We start from the raw sequence: 20,948 nt of genomic DNA on the forward strand, positions 1-20,948 counted from the left end.
GGACTATATGGGCTAGAAGGAGTCCCATTTCCAATAACTTTATCACTGATAGTTTGACTGGTACATTACCACTTTCCTGCTTTAAAGGATATACTTAATTTAAAACACAAATGGTACTGTGTTTTCCTCATGAACAATGGATAGATGTTCTCACTAAACCTGACTGCTTATTTGCAACTGATCAAGAATCCCATTGGTTTAAAGGATATCTATATACAATGTATTTTTGCAAACAGGCAAGCACTTTGATCCTCAAATGGAGGCATGACTCCTTAACTTATGTATACTAACCGCACAGTAATAGAACAGTGGGGAAAAGAAAAGCGTTTCCAATACAGTGCTCAACGGTCAGATACAAACAGTTACATCACAGTACCCATTAGTCAATGATACCACCTACAGGGTAAAATAAATTCAAACATTTCAGTAGTTAGAATTTGATCAAATGGCTATCAATCAAATGTAGGAAAGCATGTTATCGTAGTGAATATGTCTGAAAAAAATAATTTCATCCTGTCTTAGCAAAACAGCACAAAAAAATCTCCTGAAGTTAAAGGGCGTCCAGAACACCAAACCAATGTAAAAAAGCAAAAACTGATAAAGAGTTTTACTTGAAAGCTTTGTCGTGTAATAAAGACAACTGTGGTGGGCTTTCAGTCAGACTGATGAAGAGTTTTACTTGAAAGCTTTGTCGTGTAATAAAGACAACTGTGGTGGACTTTCAGCTGTTTTTGCTTTTTTTCATCATGTTTTAGCTGTTCTCTAGAAGCAGAGTCATTCAGCTGCATGCACTGAATTATTTCCAATTGCGGCCTATTGCCCTTTAAAAGCCCTTTGTGAAATTTTGGTTCTATTTTAAGTGGTCACCATGATGTCATGTCCCAACATACACACGCACACACAACCCACACAAACACAGCAATCAGGATTTAGTCACTGTACTTCCTCAAAGGCTAGTAGCTCTTAAAGTTGAAGAAGAGATGACTGCAGTATGAAAGTATATGCCAAAGCAAAGTAACTGCATTTTATCAGCCCTCACAAATTTTAACAGCTACATGAATCTTGATATTACTGCAAAGTAAAATCATTTACCTCCATGCATGATTCTGACTTTGCTGAGGTGTTCAGCAGCTGTTGCTGCTCTTATACTGCCTGTATAACACCAAAACAAGCATCTTGTACTCTTGAACATATACAGATCAGATAGTTAAATAATATTTAACTGCACCGTTGCCATTCAGTGTGACAGGCATCCATATTTGTTTATACTTCAGAAGCCAAGAGATTCCTCCAAATCATTGTTGGCATAAAAAAAGTAGGCAACATTCCTGAATGAAAAGTATTAGAGAGCAAAAATGTTAGTCTTCAGAACAGGACCATCCTTAATACTGCTATCCCATAAGCAAACAGTATGAGAAGGCAGCACCAACGCAACATATGCAAAATATGTTATGCAGACTGTTCCTAGAAATATTTCTTGTATCTATAACTTAATACCATGACAGCATCACTCTTTTTAGAGTAAAAATAGTCTGGTTGAGGTTAGTAGTAAGCATATTCTGGTTCAATAACAATGATAGTAATCTGTTCCGGAAAGACAGATTTCAGCACAAATTATGTCTTGACCCAGAAAACTATGGAAATATTAATTGCCAAATGTCATTCAATTAGCTACTATTCTGTCATATTAAAACCACTGCCCTACTGTCCATACTAAAATTACATTGGAATAATGATACAGCCTCCAAAGATGGCATGTTTTCTTTTCATTCTGCTATAGCCCTGTAGAAATGCAGGCACTGAATATGTACTGCTATGGTCAGTCATCTTAGTTTTCCTGCAGGGCATAGTTCCATCCACCTACCTCTCTACTTCTCTCTCTGTGATTCTCACCAGCACTAGATTTCTCATTCAAAGAGGCAAAAGCTGATACTGCATTTGCAGTCATACCTGAGCACTGTAGTGCTCTGTGTGTGGTCTAACTGTAGTAAGCAGTTTGCTACAGTTTAAATACAAAACAAAAAAAAAACTTTTTTTTTTACCAAAACTTGAGCACTGTAGTGCTCTGTGCAGGATCTAAACTGTAGCAAGCAGTTTGTTACAGTTAAAAGAGAATTTTTTTATTCTAAGCTAAAACCAGAGTGCCCTAGTTCTCCATACAGTGTATACTGTTTGTTGCAGCAGTTTGCTACAGTTTAAATTTGAATTTTTTTTTTAAGTAAAACCTGAGCTACATAGGGCTCTGTACAAAGTATGATGCTACATTTGTAGCACATAGTTTGATATAGATTAAAAGAATGTTACTAGATTGTAAGGGAGGAATGCTGGGGCAGGGCACAGAAACAGGTCTTGAATGGTGCTGTGTGTGGTAAATTTCGCACTGTCTGCTGGAAACATCTTGCAAGCCTGCGGAAGTCATTTTTTTTTTTTTTGCTCTTCTGAGGGGGTGGGGCGCTAGTTTGGGGGACCGGCAATGGTTGAGCCAGCTACGCGTCTGAACCCAGCAGTACCACATACACTGATACACTGTCCTAGTATGCACAGGGATTTTTGTTGTGCACTAACTGCACAAGGATGCTTGACATTACCAGCATAAACGCAAGTAGCATCAATTATCTCCCCACCCCCAGTATGCCAAATTCAGTAGCTATCTGTGATGCAATTACAGTATTACCCTCCCTTGGGGATTGTTAGATTTCAAGCAACCTCCCACCTTTTCATACCTGAATGTGTGCTACAGTGGGTGCTTCTCATTCCCATGCCTCCCTTATCTAGCTCTTACAGCACCTGGGTCACTAATCGGACTTCATAACATCTGAGTGAGTCAGGGCTCCATCCCTTTATACAATGAAAATGCTTCTAGACCTAAATATTTCTAATACTACACATTTACACAGTTTAAGCAGACATTTCTTAATTACATACAAGACAGTTGGGGTCTATATTATGTCAAACTAAAATAAGTTCAAACATTGTAATATCGAACCCTAAAGCGCGAAAGTGGAAAATAGTGAAGCCACGGCACATCGACTTTTTTCCCAGGGAAAAAAATCGGTGGGCCATTTTCGGGCCTTTGCTATTTCCTCCACTGTGGTGTGATCTCGTAAATGGTATATTTAAGTAGGAGGGCACAGCCCCACCATGTTGGGGGCAAAGCCCCCCATTTCAGTTGAAGATTACGTTTTTTTTTGGGGGGGGGTTGTCACAGAACAGAGATTTATTTTCCCTGGGGAAAAAATCACTGTTCTGTGCTTTCGGTTTTGTTGGGTTTCAGACAGTAGGGTTTGATATTACCATGATCGAACTTGTAAGTTCAACATTGTGATATAGACTGGACACTTGACAGGTGACCTCTGTTCTTTTAACTATATTTTGGGGATTCTTATCATTTGATGCAGTAATGATGTCCTCCTGGAAAATGAACTTACTAAATATTAAAGACCTATCCACAGAGTAAACACTGCATAAATTGCAAGATGTTCTTCGGGTTTCACTGTTGCAGTCATCACACTTGGGTTATCTGCCTGCAGGTAACCCTCAGTTGGCCCAAATACGAGAGTCTTGGGATTTCTGCTTTGGATGCTGTCACCTCATCCATGACGTCAGGTCGTCAGGGGTATAAAACATGCAGCCGACACCATTACATCAGCTTTTCTTGCCACGCAGGAGCCCAAAGCAGAAGCAGTTCACAAGTGCCAGTCGGCAGCTACCTGAAATTTTCATTTTTCGAGTTTCAAACCTGAAGTCTTCTAATGCTAAGTACCCTGTTGGGGATCCTTTTTCCTTGCTCTAACCGATGTCAGAAAAAGTTAACAATTGTCTTGACCTGTGGAAAGCAAATACCTCACAGAGATTTTAATTCTTACTGCGTCACCTGTTTAGGCCCAGACCACGATGTCCCTCGCTGTTGGTTTTGTGCCTTGTTCTACACCCAAATTATTCATCATCAGGCTATTTTTGTCTCTAAATTCTTTTGCTCTCATTCTCCGTATTCTGAAATGGCTTCGGTAAGCGATCTTCCAAAAAACCACAAAGATAAAGACAGAGACAGACAGCATAGGTCCAATACTGCCGATGACACTTCCGTTAAGCTAGTCGTCAGTCCGCCGGTACTCAGTGAGATGCTTTCACAGCCCCTGTTACTTGCTTCTACATATTTGCAGGCCTCTACTGAGACCCTTTTGGAGTCCGGTATGCCGCGAGATGCTTCTTTGACTATGGAACCTGCGGATGTCTCTACCTTGGATGGGTCCGGAGCCACTGTGCAGGCACCGGCTTCTGAGGGTGTATTTAGACCTTCCAATGTTCGTATCAAACTGACTACTTTGTTAATGACTAAATCTATCAAATTTCAAAGGCCCAAAGTTCACACTATGCCTAGGAAACTGACAGCCAAATCACATTCTCAAGCTCCCATGCCACAGAAACAAATGCTTAGAATGGCCGAAGACCTTATTACTTTAATTAGGGGAAGCCAACCTTCCCCCTCTAAAAGACAAAGAATTGATTTTCCTTCTGATTCTTCAGACCATGAGTCTGATGACTCTTACCCCTGTGATTACCAGGACATACCCTTATCTACCTATGAGGACTCAGATGCAGAATATTCAATTCCCTCAGCCCCCCCTGCCCCCCAAGGACCTTTCTTTCAGTGAAACCTTGCATGCATACCCTAAGACAGCATTTCGGCTGGGAATGACAGGACTACCCAAAGTCCAATAAGAGACTCAGGGAATTTTTAGACTTGTCTCAGTATAGGCCTCTAGCTAGTCCCCCTGTCCTGGATATGGTAGATGATGTCTTCATGGAATCCAGCCTTACCCCTGATACTTTACCACCTGCTCCTAGAATGCCTGACAGATACTACAGAGTACCTGACTTTCACAAATTTCTTTTTAAAAATCCCACTGCGGATCCAGAGACCATTTCCCAGGGACCTAAAGGTATTAAGGCTTCTACAGCCAAAAACCCTAACCTTTCGGACAGGGATTCTAGAGCTCTAGACAGAAGGGATAAGAAGGTTTATACCTCTGCAACTCTTGCCATCAGGGCTTTAAACTGCCAGTTTCACATGTTGAAGTACCAACAGCATATTATTGATCTAATTAAACAAAAATGTTGATTCCTGATTGTGCAGAAGATAAGGACTTACAAGACTTGATGCATTCTGCAAACCAAGTTGGTAAACATATTTTGCAGTGTGGTTTTGATGCCTTAGAAGCATCGTGCAGGGCTGCTGTTTCTGGGTCTGTTCTGAGAAGGCATGCTTGGTTGAAGGAACAAATCTTGCCAGACCATGTCAAGGCATAATTACTTGATGCTCCATTAAACCAAGAATGTTTGTTTGGCTCTAAAGCAGAAGAAGTTCTTAAAAAGATGGAGGAAAAAGCTAAATCCATGCAAATTGGTAAGGATTTCTTACAGGTGCAGCCACCTAGATTCAGTAGGTATTGGCCTTCTAAAAATTGGTCCTTTCCAGTTCCTTCCAGACCTTCTCAGCCCAAGCCCAGGGGAAACAGACCACAAAGACTACAGTCTCAGGGTATGCACAGATCTAAACAATGGAGTGCTCCGTCCTCAAAAACTGGGAGTGGTAAGCCACCCCCTTATGGAAAAAGTTCACAATGACTTGTCCTTAATCCTCCACAGCCATACCCAAGTACTTGCACCCCTAGGAGGAAAACTCGCCCTGCATGCAAAAAACTGGGAGTAGATTACCCAGGACTGATGGGTCTTAAACATTGTATCCTAGGGATACAGATTCTATTTCCATTCTCTGCCAACTCCAAGCAGATTGCCAGACCTTCCTCCAAACCAGTGAACAGAGGCCCTAAAGCAAGTACTTTCTCTTCTCAGTATCAGGGCTATTCAACCTGTGCCAACAGAGCAAAGAGGACAGGGTTTCTACTCCAGGCTGTTCCTGGTGCCCAGGAAAGAGAACTCTTGGCACCCTATTCTGGATTTGTCATCCCTAAACACCTTCCTAGTAATACCAAAATTCAAAAGGCTTACACTCCAGCAGCTCCTTCCTATGCTAGCCAAGGACTCCTGGCTAGTCACCCTAGACTTAAAAGAAGCTTATCTGCACATCCCCATACGGGAATCTTGCAGGAAATATCTACATTTCAGGGCAGGCTCTATGCACCATCAGTTCTCAGCACTTCTCTTTGGCTTATCTTCTGTGCCCAGGGTATTCACAAAGTGCCTGTCTCCAGCCATTGCTTACTGCAGGCAGAAAAATATTCAAATTTACCCATACTTGGGCGATTGCCTGATTCAGGCTGACAGTCAGGAATTGCTACTTCAGCACCTGACATTTGTAAAGAGACTCCTAACTTCTCTCAATGAAATGAATTATATCTGGTATCCACACAAAAGATTGTATTCCTGGGAGCAAGCTTGAACACAACTTCCCAGATGGCATTCCTCACTCCAGAAAAGCAGGTTTATTTGACAACTTATTTCAAACTACTGGCCACCCAAACCCAGCTATCTGCAAGAAAAATACTGCAAGTCCTGGGGTTCATGGCCTCATGTATTCTGCTGATTCCATATGCAAGACTGCATATGAGGAAACTTTAAGGGTACTTAAAAAGTCTCTGGTGTCAACATTCCCAGGATCTAGAAACAGTGATTCCTATCATTCCTTGCCTAAGGAAAGAGTTCCTTTGGTGGGCAGAGGCCTGCAACCACAACAAGGGACTCCCTTTCTCACATCCCCTGCCGTCCAACCTCTGACAACAGATGCATCAGACTATGCATGGGGGGCTCACATGGCAGGCAAATGCATTCAAGGCAAATGGAACCCAGGACAAACTCACCTGCATATCAATCAAAAAGAAATGTTAGCTGTACAGAATGCTATGACAGCCTTCAAATGCCTTATCCTGCCAGGACAACTCCTTTTAAAGACAGACAACACCACAGTTATGTGGTACATAAACAAGCGGGGGGGGGGACTCACTGCTACCCACTCTGCAGGTTAGCCATAGATCTGTGGAATACAGCCTTAAGCAACCAAGTGCACCTGCAAGCTCAATTTCTGCCAGTCAAACAAAATTCACTGGCAGATGACTTAAGCAGAAATCTAATGAACCCACACGAGTGGAAACTGGAACCAAACTCATTCAAAGTTCTAATACACAGGTGGGAGACACCAGAGGTGGACCTCTTTGCGTTCCCCCAAAACCATCAACTAAACAAATTTTGCACCAGAATTCCCCACAGCCAAGCTTGGAACGTGTATACCCTATCCTTCACATGGGAAAACCTCTCAATCTATGCTTTTCCCCCTCTGCCCCTCCTTCCAAAAGTACTCCTAAAGATCAATCAGGACAGGCCAAGGACAATCCTTATTGTACCAGACTGGCCATGCCAGCACTGGTACCCACTCCTACGCAGCCTGACAGCAGTGCCACCCTGGCACCTACACCAGACCGCCTCTCTGCTGTCCCAGCAGGAGGGACAGATTTTGCATCCTCAACTGCAAACCCTGAACCTGGCAGTCTGGCTTATTCCCTGAATACATCACCAGCAACCCTCAGCAAACAGGTGCTGGATGTTATCCTTGAGGCCAGGAGGCCCAGTGCTAGGCAATCCTATTCAGAAAAATGGAATAGATACTGTTCTTGGAGCCATTTTCAAGGGAAGGACACAGCCGTGCTCTCCTTGCCTCAAATCCTAGATTACCTGGCAGAGCTGCTCCACAAAGGCCTCTCCTTCTCAACAATTAAGATTCATGCGTCTGCCATCTCAGCTCATTACAGTACTGAGCCACCCTACTTCTCTCACCCTCTGATCAAACAGTTCCTAAGAGGAGCTAACAATTTAAGACCCCCCAAGGAGAGCTCCCACTCCTGCCTGGGACCTTAACTTTGTACTAGAGAAGCTCACGCTTCCCACTTTTGAGCCTGCTGCTACAGCAGAGTTAAAATTCCTCTCTTGGAAAACAGCCTTACTGCTAGCCATCACTTCAGCAAGAAGAGTGTCTGAGTTACAGGCCCTTATGGCTGTGGAACCCTTCATTATCTTCCATGCAGACAGGGTTTCCCTCAGGACTAACCCATCATTTATGCCCAAGGTGATATCCAGTGTGGCTTTAAACCAATCCATCCATTTTCCAACCATTTTTCCTAATCCTCAGAATAAAGGGGAAAGGATTCTGCATTCCTTGGACATGCACAGACAGCTCAGGTTCTACCTTGACAGGACTAAACCTTTCAGAAAATCTGACCAGCTGCTAGTCAGCTTTGCTACAGGGGCAGAGGGCAAGGCCATTTCGAAACAAACCATTTCTACATGGATAGCACACTGCATCCATTTCTGCTACAAACACAATGGAAAACATACCCCACAAGGGGATTAGGCCTCATTCCACTAGGGCTACCTCAACCTCTACAGCTTTTCTCAGGGGAGTCCCTACCAGGGACATCCTGGAAGCTGCAACCTGGAGTTCTGTACACACCTTCACCAAGCATTACCACTTATCTATCTTTTCTAAATCTAGAGCTGGATTTGCCACAGCAGTCTTACAAGGCCTGCTAGCCAGCCCTACTACTTCTTGACTGCCTCCACCCTTCCTCAGCTTTCTGAATCAACCCAAGTGTGATGGCTGCAACAGTACCCAAGTGTGATGGCTGCAGCAGTGAAACACGAAGAACATAGTACAGTTGTGTACAATAAATGTAGATGTTCGAGTGTATTCACTGTTGCAGTCCTGGTTACCCTCCCTCTAGCCCCCTGTCTTTCTATACTTTCTACCTATCCTCTTTTTTTCCTATATCTTATGGAAATGGTATTTACTTTTTACTGGAGGTGTTCCATACCATTTGATTACTTCCTATTTGAGGGGCTCCTGACATCTGGGGCAAGAAAAACTGATGTAATGGCATCGGCTGCATGTTTTATACCCCTGATGACCTAACGTCATGGATGAGGTGACAGCATCCGACGCAGAAATCCCAAGACTCTGGTATTCGGGCTGACTGAGGGTTACCTGCAGGCAGATAACCCAAGTGTGATGACTGTAACAGTGAATACACTCGAACATCTACATTTATGGCAAGTGTACACAACTGTACATTTCATCTTTTTATAACAAGCTGATGAATTAGTGTTGCCATATAACTGCAATGTTAAAAGGCAGAGCATAAAACATGCTACTTTGAAATTACACGGTAAAGAATTTCTACAAAAGGGTGAGCAAAAAGTCTGCATAGGTAAAGAAGTCTCAGTCACATTCCTATACTACAAAGATTTTCCAAGAATGCGGTCTAAAGATGTAATTCTTTTCAGAAGGTTCAGTAAAGCACAGTACTGTTCATATCCTGGATACAAATAAAAATACTTCAGCATATCTCTTTAGCAAACATCATGATATTCTCTTTCAGACTGTTCTTCACAACTATCTTTTAGCTTAACATGTGCTTTGAGGTGGTTTTACAATGGGCAGGGCCTACATCACCATTCAGTTTAATTCTGAGAAACTATGCATGTTTCACCACTTTCAAATAAAATTAGAGTTTTTTAACTTCAGAAATATGTTCAAATAGAAGAAAGAAGAAAATCAAGTGTACAAAGTTACACATTTAATATCTCTTCAGTTTTAAATCCCAGAAGCAATGAAAAATTAGAAATTAAAATATTTCCTGGATAATCAACTATAATGCACAGCCTATCCTTTAAACAAGCAGATCTGCACTTCATCTTGTATTTGTTCATCTCCTCTCACCACTACTATCAGTCTACCTCTCAGGGTACATACAGCTTACCTAACCACCGACAACTGTGGCAACTCAGGATAAGTATAGCTAGGCTTGCAAGGGCTCTAGGGTCATTAGCCTAATAACCATCTATGAATCTGTGGAAATGCAGAAATATACAATGTATTCTGCTACAAAAATGCAGAAAGGCATACTTCTTTAACTTTGATAAGTTTATAAATATTAGACTTGAACTTATATTTACAATTTAGAGCTCACACATCAGAAATTATCGCAAGGATTTAATGTGCCAGAGAGTTAAAACTAATATTTTTAGCTTCCAATTATATGCAATAACAGTGTAAAAAATGGTCACATAGTAATAACTTAATCAGTGTTGTGTAATTTAACTAGTAATTGCATTTGTGTGATGCTTTTTATCAAAGACTGAAATGTAAAATTCACTGAACAGCAGTGGTTTTGTACATTATTATAATAAAATGGACAGAGAGTGAGACAGGAGACCCATACCTGGGTTTGTAAAAGTCAATAATTCAATGCAAAAATAGACTTCTTGGATTTTTGAAAAGACTTGTTTTTCTGTATTGAAACATTCTAAGTAAATGTTTCAGCTAAAGGTATTTTCCAAATGTAGTTTGTATCGCACAGCTTCATTTTCTACATTGTCAGACTTTGTGTAATAAATACAAATTAATGATTTTAATGTAGGCAACTGCAAATTAATTCTCTGTATACTACCTTAGAAACTTTTATGGTGTTCATAGTATAGCACCCTTTCCATACTTTCATCATAAAACATATTTTAAATAGTTACTGTATAATTTAATAACATTTCTTTAGGGTAGTTAGAAAGAACACGGCATGACACACTGCATATTGACATCCCATCCCTTCTATATGAAATGCACAAGTCAGTGTGGGTGAGGGGATTGGGATGCTAGTCCTTGAGTGGACAAAAGCAAAAAGATGCCTTATTGGTCAGTTTCCAAAGAGTACTACAACTGAGTTAACACAATATATTTTGATGAACTAACAGAGATTGTGTTATAAGACAGCCAGCCTAAACTTTAGAAATACATATGCCCTTTTATCTGGTCTCATTCTAGGCCTTGCACCACACTGCCAATTGCCATTTCTGGCTTGTGGATAAAACAGCATACTACAAAATAACCATTCAGTTTTCTGGATGCATAGCATAGAAAAATAAAGCTCTAACTGTGACGCAGTAAACCCATATTCAGGAAACAGTATGGCCACTGGAAGAGCTTGGCTGGAGGAACTGGAGTGAGCTGCTGATACTTGCTTGTTCAATGTAGTGAGAGGGCGAAGTACAGGTGCCTCCTGTTTGCTGATTGCCACCTTGCAAACAGATGCATGCATGGTGATGACAACCAGCCAATACCAGGGACGTTAGCCTGGTGATGCCAAGTCAGTGGCAGAAGCCACTGACAAGCATAGTTTGCCTGATTCCAGTGGCACAGAAGGATACAGCCATGACTATTGTCCAAAAGCAGCTTAGTTTCTTTGATGGTGCAGGTAGGGTGGATGGGAATACCCATAGTGAGAAGGGCTTGCAGTCAGGGGCATAGGTGCATGAGTTTGTACCCGAGTGGAGACTGGGAAATCAACTGCTCCCCTCCAGTGATGGAAGGGGGCAGTCCTGCTGACTTCACCTCCATATAAAAGTGAGGGGTGGAGCAGGTGTGACAGCTGCTGCATTCCTCACCCATGGGCTGTCCCTGGGCAGGTGCAAGATAGGGGAAATGGTAAAATCTCAAATCACCCCTGATGTGTTGCCTGCATGATGACCCCTTTAAGCTGATCCTCACTCCCTGTGATGGCAGAACAAATGGACCAACTGACAGAGGAGGAGGATCAGCAGAAGCAAAAAAACAAGTATGTGTGACCACACCTAGACATATGGGGAAGGAGACAGAGGAGAGAGACAAGAAAGTGATGAAGTACAGACTGTTTATTGTGTCACAACCGTTTATGGAAGGAAGAAGGCAAGTGTTTGTATTGGAAGGGGGGTCTGAACTTCTGTAGGTATTTGTATTGATGTGTAAATATCTACTCAATGTACAAGCTGTGCATTACTAAAATTATAAATAGTATAGGTGTGCAAAGAATATATTTTATACACATACCTCAGTTAGCCAATCATTTTGATCAGTTTGCTTAGCCCATTTCATAATTACATGTGTGTGCATGTGGCCTGCCACTGTCACCAAGTTCAAAAAGCCCTTTTTAATTATGCATTTTAATCTCCCATATGTTTTCTTCCATGAATATTCATTTACAACTACAACTCTGCTCCTGCTCTATGGCCAGTATCTTCATCTGAGTACGTCACATCCCTTCTGTAGGAGAAACCTCTCTTCTCCTGTTTTTCTTCTTTAATTAACTTAGCTTTTATGAACCACATATTATAAAGAGATATAGGTTAGCATAATTAATTTCCTAGCTTCAGTTCCACTGGCATGCAATAAGGCACCTTTGGGGAAAAAAACTTGGGTAAATAATCACTTCTTAAAGAACACTTTTGATGACTCAAATGTTTCCATTCACTGCCAGGTACACCTTTACATCTTTAAGGAACAGTAACGCCATTCATTTCTTGAAAGTATGTATTATCACAAATTTCCCAACTGTGTTGGAAGATCTTTACTATCACTTCCATGCCTGTGCTCCTCCTTTCTGGCATTGGATAATTCCATGCTGTTGTTTTATTAAGGAGTAATTTTCTCTTATATGTTCTACCTTCACTGGTTGTGAGTTATTCTGAAGAGCTCCACTTGTCCCCTAGCCCCAGATCATATCAGGAAAGCTAGCATGGAAGGCAGGTTTATTGGGTGTCAGCATACTCTGTTCTTTTGGGTGCAAGGGAAAATTTTCTCCAGTGGATTCCCTAGAGCTGATTGTGTGCAAACTTGATAAAAAAAATTGCGGAGTTAAACTTGGAAAATTGCAACTTCCAGCTCATTGTTTTCCACAAGTAATCAATGTCAGTGCATTTTGTAAGTGTGCATCAGATGTGATTCCTTTCTTCTGGGCAATTTCTCCTTTCTTTTGTACAGCCATAACAATCATTACAATGATATATATAAATTCAGGGATTTCCCAACCAGTTTTGCACAGAGAGTTGGTTCCTCATTGATTTGTAACTTGATGATTCATAGTAGAACCTTATCTACAGTATATCTGCAAAAGTACTTTCTACAAATGACAATACAGCTAAAATGAACTTGTCACTCTAATGCCACATTTTTACAAACAATTCAGAATTGCCTACTATTTACAATATAGCCTAACAGAGAAGGTCTTACAGTTCTGGTCCATATTCCCTGCAGGCTTCCTCAAACACTTTAGCTCTTTTATAGGCTAGAAAACACACTGAAAAGGTGTTCCATATACACTAGCATAAACACCACTATACCCCTTCAGGGACAGCAGGTATGTGCATACTTTCCTACCAAGCCAATTTTTTTTCAGAATTAGCTTGTCATGGATACCAGAACTTTATTTGGAAAGGAGGGATTTTAAATACTCCTGTCTGCCTATGTAATGATCGAAGTTCAATTTTTTTCCCCAAAAGTCCTACAGTTCACTGTCCTGTTGTGGCACCCCCCCCCCACACACACACATACTTGTACACACTTTCTTAATCATACTTGAGTGGCCTACACATCTGAATACTGTAAATTTTTAGACAAAACCAGTATGTTGTGATAGAGCCTTTCAGGGCAACAAATGTGCTATTTTGTCAATGTTATGGAAATTACCAAGTTTGTTATGTAAAAACTAAATGAAAACTGCAGCCAAGATAGAACTTCCAATGAGTGACATCCCAAACCTCCTGTAACAGAGGCATATGGGATATATGCAAATGACCCTTATGAACATCAGGTGTTTCAGCTATATGGCGATTCTGATTGCCCATGACTTTTACATTTGAAGTCATTTTAATGGACAATTAAAGGCCAATAAAGCCAAACCCCACTAGTTACGGATATGCATATTTCGGTATTGTTATAACTTCATCAGCATAGCACAAGCAGAGTGTTTGAATAAGCATAAGAAACACAGGGCTGTTATACCCAGCTGATGTCCATTATCATTAGGGTGACTGCAAAATATCCCAACTAACAAATTAAAACAAAGAGTGAGAAGGTCACACTGAAAAACCAATCAGTAAAAACTAAATGAAAACTCCAGCCAAGCTAAAACTTCCAATGAGTGACCTCCCAAACCTCCTGTAACAGAGGCATATGGGATACATGCAAATGACCCTTATGAACATCAGGTGTTTCAGCTATATGGTGATTCTGATTGCCCATGACTTTTACGTTTGAAGTCGTTTTAATGGACAATTTCAGGCCAATAAAGCCAAACCCCACTAGCTATGGATATGCATATTTCAGCCATGTTATGACCTCGTTAGCATAGCACAAGCAGAGTGTTTAACTAAGCATAAGAACATGGTTTGCACAGTGGTGTCTGTCCTCTGCAGTCCATGAGAACCACATAGGCTCCTCTGCATGATGCAGCATGACATCAAGGCACTATACATTACTAGTAAGGCAGCTGCTTGTGAAACATCCAGCTGTGTTCCATGATGACAACTGAAAGTTCCCTTGTAGCATGGATAATCAATGTTACACATAGCTTAATGTCCAGGACTGATACTTCTTGTATCCTGGAGGATTCTGTGTGAAGATGATACATGTCTACAAGCTCCAGTATGGTGTACCTGCCACAGAATAGCATCTGACTGTGGTAGGTTAGGTGCAGTTGGATACATCTCAAAAGCAGACAGTGACGGCACATACCATCACAGAAACTGGCTACGAGAATCACCCCTAACATATGCTGTTCTACTACTGCAGATTCGATTCTTACCTTTTTATTGTGGTCTATCTCTCAGTTCGCTGAGAAATTACAACATACAAATTTGCTGCCTAATGCAGCTCATTATGCTCTTTGTATACATTTCTAAATTTCGCCACCATATTGTTCATCTTCATTTGCATTCATATTTGTTCTCATTTCCTTAATGCCACTCACTTCTATATCATTATATGGTTATTTGAATATGATTCGGACTACCTAATTTCCCAGGTAGAGCGATCATGCTATGTTCATTTCTGAATTAGCCCCATCTTGCACATGACCACTCTTTACAATATTTTATGTGATGCAGTGCATTAATCACTTCTGAATCCAGGCCAAAACCTCAGATCATGGCTGCAGTGAAGAGGAATTCATGAAGCTATGCTTTGACTAGGTCATTGTCATCAATGCCCTTTTTCACATTTTTACATGGGGTTGGGGTTGAGGTGTCACATCTACATAAGTCAGTCTGGCCAAATCACCTAGAGCCAATGTTTACACCACCAGGTGGCTAGCCCTGATATGTATACTAGCTCTTGTTCTGATCTGCTTGACATCCTATAATATAATTAATCCCTTACTATGATGATTGCCATTTCTTAACTTCTTCAGCCTCCAAATTATGCCTGATTATTCCATGTTCAGGATTAATCAATGCTTTCATTTTTTCACTTTTTCATAGTAAAGGCTTCTTTTAGTTATGGCCCAAGCAGACTACTTTTGATTTTTAGTCAGTTCTCACTTCAAATTGTGCATTATTGTACCAATCAGTTTTTTTTGGTACTGTATGGGCATCCAGTGAAATAAGAGGCAGAAGTCAATCAAATTTTCTATTTTATCTATAAAATTTTCATTTGTACTGTTGTTCTTTTGTTTTTCTGAGATTAACACAGATGCACATTATGTGCCTGTTCCTTTAGGCTGCATGCTCTCTGAAAACTGTTTACTTAGTTCTACTTTGCATTGTTTCTGTGCTCTATTAGCAGTATCTATTACTTACTGTGTGCTAATATTGGCCTTTACCCTACTGTTTTTGAGTAAGCAGCTATGAGCAACTACTTTGCAGTTTCCTTAATTCTGACTAGTCTACATTCCTTAACAGATTTCAAAACATGTCTCAGCTGCCTAATAATTCACCTAAGTTAAATAAAGAAATCAAGCAAATGGCATTCAAAGGCTTCAATCTTTTTAAACTGTTTAGTAAAGTAAAACTGCAGATCATTAGCGGACCGGAGTTCTGCTGTGGTGACCCCTAAAAGCCGAAGAGAAGAAGAAAGAAGTAAAGTAAAACTTACTTTCAAAGCCATGTGGCTATTCAATCACATGTACAGTTTGGGTTTTGAATTGTTAAGATGAGTTGTTTATTTATTACTCTCAGTGATCTTGATCTGTCATTATTTAATCATTGTTTCGCATAGCAAATAGACTGTTACAACTGAGTCTAGGACTGCAGATTAGCTACAACGTTACATTGAAAGTAAACGTAATAGATGTTCTTCATATTTATCAGTCCTGCAGTAGCTTAAACTGTATGGGTTATACCTGCATAGGATATAACAGCTGGCCAGCTTCCAAAGCTTCAGGACACCTTCCACTGCCTAAACTGTCAAATTGTGCTGAGCTAACTAAAGAGACAGGTTTGTGCACCAAGCTCTTCAGAGCTTTCATGACACCAGAAAGAGTTCTTGTCCGTGCTTCAGAGTCGGCAGTCAGTGTGTGTTGCTTCACAGTGTGTGTTGTTTCATTGCTGGACAGATAAGTTTGCTTTGGGGGTAAAACCGTCACATGTTATTTTGAATGTTTTAATTTAATTTCCTGAGTGGAAAAGTACATTTTAAGCTAGGATTATGTGTTTTTATTAACTGCCACACAAATGTACTGTGCTTTTAAATGGGAGCAAATATTTGTGTTTGACTATTTAAAAGCTGATTAAACATTCTAAAAAACATTTTCTGTAGATAAACTGTGTTTAAATTACTTTTGGGGACTGGTAAAGTGCATTAAGAGTACTTTTTACTGTGTTTTAAAATTTTAGCAGCTTGTGCCACTTTTTTTTCCTGGGAAAGAAGCACCATTTTCATCTTGACCATGGAAAAACTATCGATCCCACAGTCAATACTTATTTGCAGGTGGGTGACTCTGCTGAGGCCAAAGCTGTCTCCTCAGTCCCCTCATCTTTTTCCCTGGATCCCTCTGGTGTCGTCCATACAACCACTATAGACCAGGGGTTAGTCGCATCCTCTGCAGCTGTTGGGAGTTCCTTCAGTGGGCAAGGGAGAACAACTCATGTCGATCTTGGGAGAAGGGGCTGGCATGGTTCTCCCAGGTTAGCCAGAATGTTCTGCTCATCTCTGGAGAAGCTGCTGCTATTAATAAACCTATTTGCCCTAATTTTCCTGTCAGAAATAAACAGAAAACTAAGCATTTACCTTCTCCTACATCATCTACACTTGGCAGCAGTAATTTATTAGGTTTGGATCAGGGTCTTGTATACGCTATTGACCCTTCTTATATAGTGATTAAAGATACAATGAAAAGGGAGTCCTCTTTTCCTGCAGAGATTCAAGATTTTGAATCTGTAGAGGAATGTGATTGGACAAATGCAAGTTTTTCTCCACAGATTTGTAATTCAGACCCAAAGGAGAGCATGGTACCTGAATCTCCGTTTGAGGGATTATTTTTCTCTAAGACTATTCCCTGAATGTGCCAGTCTTTTCAGCAGGAAAACACTTAGGTTTCATGTTCCTTTAGAAAATCCTATGAGCTGCAACAAATGGAGTTTCCAGAACCTCCTCCCATTCTCCCAGTGCTGTCAGCAGTGGAGGATGAGGTTTTCTTGAAAGCCAGCCTGTTGCACATAAGAAAACAGTCTTTCTTATATTTTATACACTTATCACAGACTGACTCAGCAGCTACAGATTTAGTTAATCCATCTGCTGCCAATCCTTTTATATCTCTAATCCTTCTTCTAACCAAGATGGCAAAACAATTGATATGTTCGGGGGAAAAAGTATTTGCTTCTGCAACTTAAATTTTTAGAATTTTGAATTGTCAGGCTCATGTGTTGAAGTCTATTCTGACTAATTGTTAAAAGTATGAGAAATGTTTTATCTGCAGTTCCCTCCTGTTAGGAAAAATCTACATTGTGTGGTTCAGTTTCTTAAATTTCTCAGGTCATTACTCATTGTTTAAAGGGTATTAATGACTCATGAGATACTACATCCAGGACTTTGGCCACTGGTACTGTGTTGAGCAGGTTTGCCTGGCTGTGCTCTCAGAAACTCTCAGAGGATATAAAAAATGAGATTTTAAATTCACCTTTGAGTAGAGATTTAGTTTGTGGACACTTTGCTGCAGAGGTTACCAAAAGTAAGATGACAAGAGTAAGCTGATACACAGAATCTGTCTCGGATTTTTCTTCCCTACTTCTCTAAATTTTCCAAGGGATTTTCTGCTCCCTAGTCCACATATGACACACACAAAAAAAAAAAAAAAACAGACTCATCAAAATGCTGGTAAGCATACATTTAAAAACAATGGCAGGCAGGTTCCTCAAAGGAAAGCAGGAACCCCCAGAACAACAGATAGCCAAATAAGTCAGAATGACTATGTAAGGGACCTACCACCCCCAGCAATCCCTTATCCCTTCTAGGAAATCAAATCTCCACTTCTCTCTCTCTCTCTCTCTCTTTGGAAACAGATTGTTTCAGGCTAATGGTTCTGAGACAGATTCAGTAGAGTTACAAATGGCAGTGGGATGAAATCCCTCCTTTCCAGGGAATTATTCCACATCCACCAGACCACGCTCCTCTGCTCCCTCCTGTCCTACAGCACATTCTTTTTCAGGGGGTAAAAGAAACAGCTCCTCCTTAAGCAGTTGGGTAGAAGTTTTTATTCAAAAATGTTTATGGTGCCAAAAAAAAAAAAGAAAATGCCTGGAGACCAACTCTGTACCTTTCTTTCTTAAATCAGTATGTGATGGTGTTCAAGTTCAAAATACTTTCATTCCATAACCTGTTACCCCTTCTTCATAATCTGAGTTTTTTGGTAACCTTATCATCACATTCCTACCCATCCAGACTTTGGACAATTCTTAAGGTTGTCTGTGCCAGGATCACATCATTAGTTATTTGCCTTACCCTTTGGGCTATTCACTGCTCCAAGCATGTTCACAAGTATCTAGCTCTTAGGACATCCCACTGTAGACTGTAGGGTATCCATATTTTTCCATATTTGGATGACTTGTTTATCTCTGGAGAGTCTATTTCAAAGTATCAGGATTCTCTAACTTGAATGAAAGATGCCCTATGCAGGCCGAGATTCCAAGAGAACACTGAAAAGTCTTTTTTGATTCCATCCCCCAGGATTGTGTTCCTCTAGTGTCTGCTAGGCACCTCAGTACAAAGACCTTTTATTCCACAGGAAAAACAAATCTTTAGTTAGATCTATTGCAGATGTGTTCCACTTAGACTTCAGTCACTGTGAGGGAATACCTCAGGATTTTGTGTGTCATGCTTTTATGATTCATATGTCACTTCCGGCAAGACTCCACATGAGAAAGATACAATGGTATGTGAAATCTCTTTGATCCCATCACCAACACCCATTATTTTTTCAGATTCCAGTTCTAGGATTTGTCGAAAAAGAGAAAGAGTTGCTGTAACCTCTCCAAGAAAAGTATATGAGTTGCAAGCTCTTATAGTAGGTCAACCTTATCTCATTTTCCACAGAGACATCAACTATCCCTGAATCCTGGTATCCCACTCTGCCGCCCTGCTCCAAAGTAGTCAGTCATCACAGATGAATTGGACTTTGCTTGGGGAGCATGTCAAGGGGGATAAAGTGCAAGAAATCTGGGACAACAAAGAGAGACACAAGGATATAAATATGAAAGAGATACTTGTTCTTAACATGGCACTCCAGTTTCAATCACCTTTGGTCCCCAGGACCATATCAACTTGTTATGGACAATACCACAGGGATATGCTGCATCTACAAGCAAGGGGGAACCAGATCTTACCTCCTTATGTAGACAAGCCATGCTAGCATGGGATAAAGCTTACCAACACAATCTCACTCTACAGGCTGACAAATTTCAGTCAGAGCAAAACTGTGTGGCAGGCAAGATGAGCCAGACCCTCTCAAAAACTAGATTGTGGAGTCTTCCAAGATTTGATGTACTTGTTGGGGGACTTCCTTAGGTATGCTTTTTTGCCTACTCTCTGAACAATCAACTGACAAAATTCTGCCCCAGGACTCCATATAAGAAGACTTGGAAAACATTTGCCTTTTCTTTTCCTTGAACAGCAATGTTCCTGTAATCTTTACATTTTTTATGTAATTAATTTGTCTTAGAAGTGTTACACGGTAAAATCATATGAATGGATCATAGCTTAGAATAACTGAGAGGTGGGAGGAGAAGGTTCTATGAGTTCCTGAAGAATGGTCCTAGTAAAGCCTGACCTAGACCTTGAGAAGAAATCTAGCTTGTAGTGCTTTGTAAAAGTATGTGCAGAGGAACAAATTTTAATGGGTTATCATCTCAAAAAATGTCAGTATCAGTTGGAATGTTCAGTCATGTAATTACATGCTGAAACTAAGAGTACTACAGACAGAAATCAGTTATGGGGAGTTATTTATTTGAAAGATGGGATTGCAATAATCACTAAATGCACAGAAAAAGTATTCTTTTAGGAATCTTTTGTGAATTAGTTGTGGGGTGGTGGTGGTTGTGGGGTAGTTGGGTTAGCATTGGCTGCAGAACATGAAGTAATGAAGCCACAGCACAGGAAAGTACAGTTGTGTAAGTAAACTTACCATAATAGTAGATGCTTGAATGACCACTGATGCAGTAACCACTTTCTCCCTCCAACCCCCATTGTTAGTGCATTTTTCATGGTCAGGTGTGTATATTTGCTTTTTTGTGGTTCCTAGCAATACCCTCTCAGGGCTTGACCTCCTTCTTCCAGTTGACATGAAAGCTATAAAGGGCTTCGTGCCCAAATCTGTCTTTTTAGTCAGCTCAGTTCAAGAGGACTAACAGTGTGGGAGCATGGAGGGTGCTCTGAAGCTATGGAAGCTGGCCAGCTGTTATATCAAATACAGGATATAACCAATTCAGATTAGGCTACTGCAACAGTGAAATCTTTACAGTTTTCATGTGATTCCTTTGCCTTAGAAGTGTTCTACTGTAAAATCATTCATGGAACAAATTTTACAAACAACTAAGCACCACAAAAACATGTAAATACAACAAACTCAGACAATATAATGATCACATCTTATATCAATCAAATTTTTTGCATACTGGAAAACTAAAAAGGTAAAACACTGACA

The sequence above is a fragment of the Protopterus annectens genome, chromosome 15.part0 (genome assembly GCF_019279795.1).
Source record: "Protopterus annectens isolate FY-2018-M chromosome 15.part0, PAN1.0, whole genome shotgun sequence".
Lineage (NCBI taxonomy): Eukaryota > Metazoa > Chordata > Ceratodontiformes > Protopteridae > Protopterus > Protopterus annectens.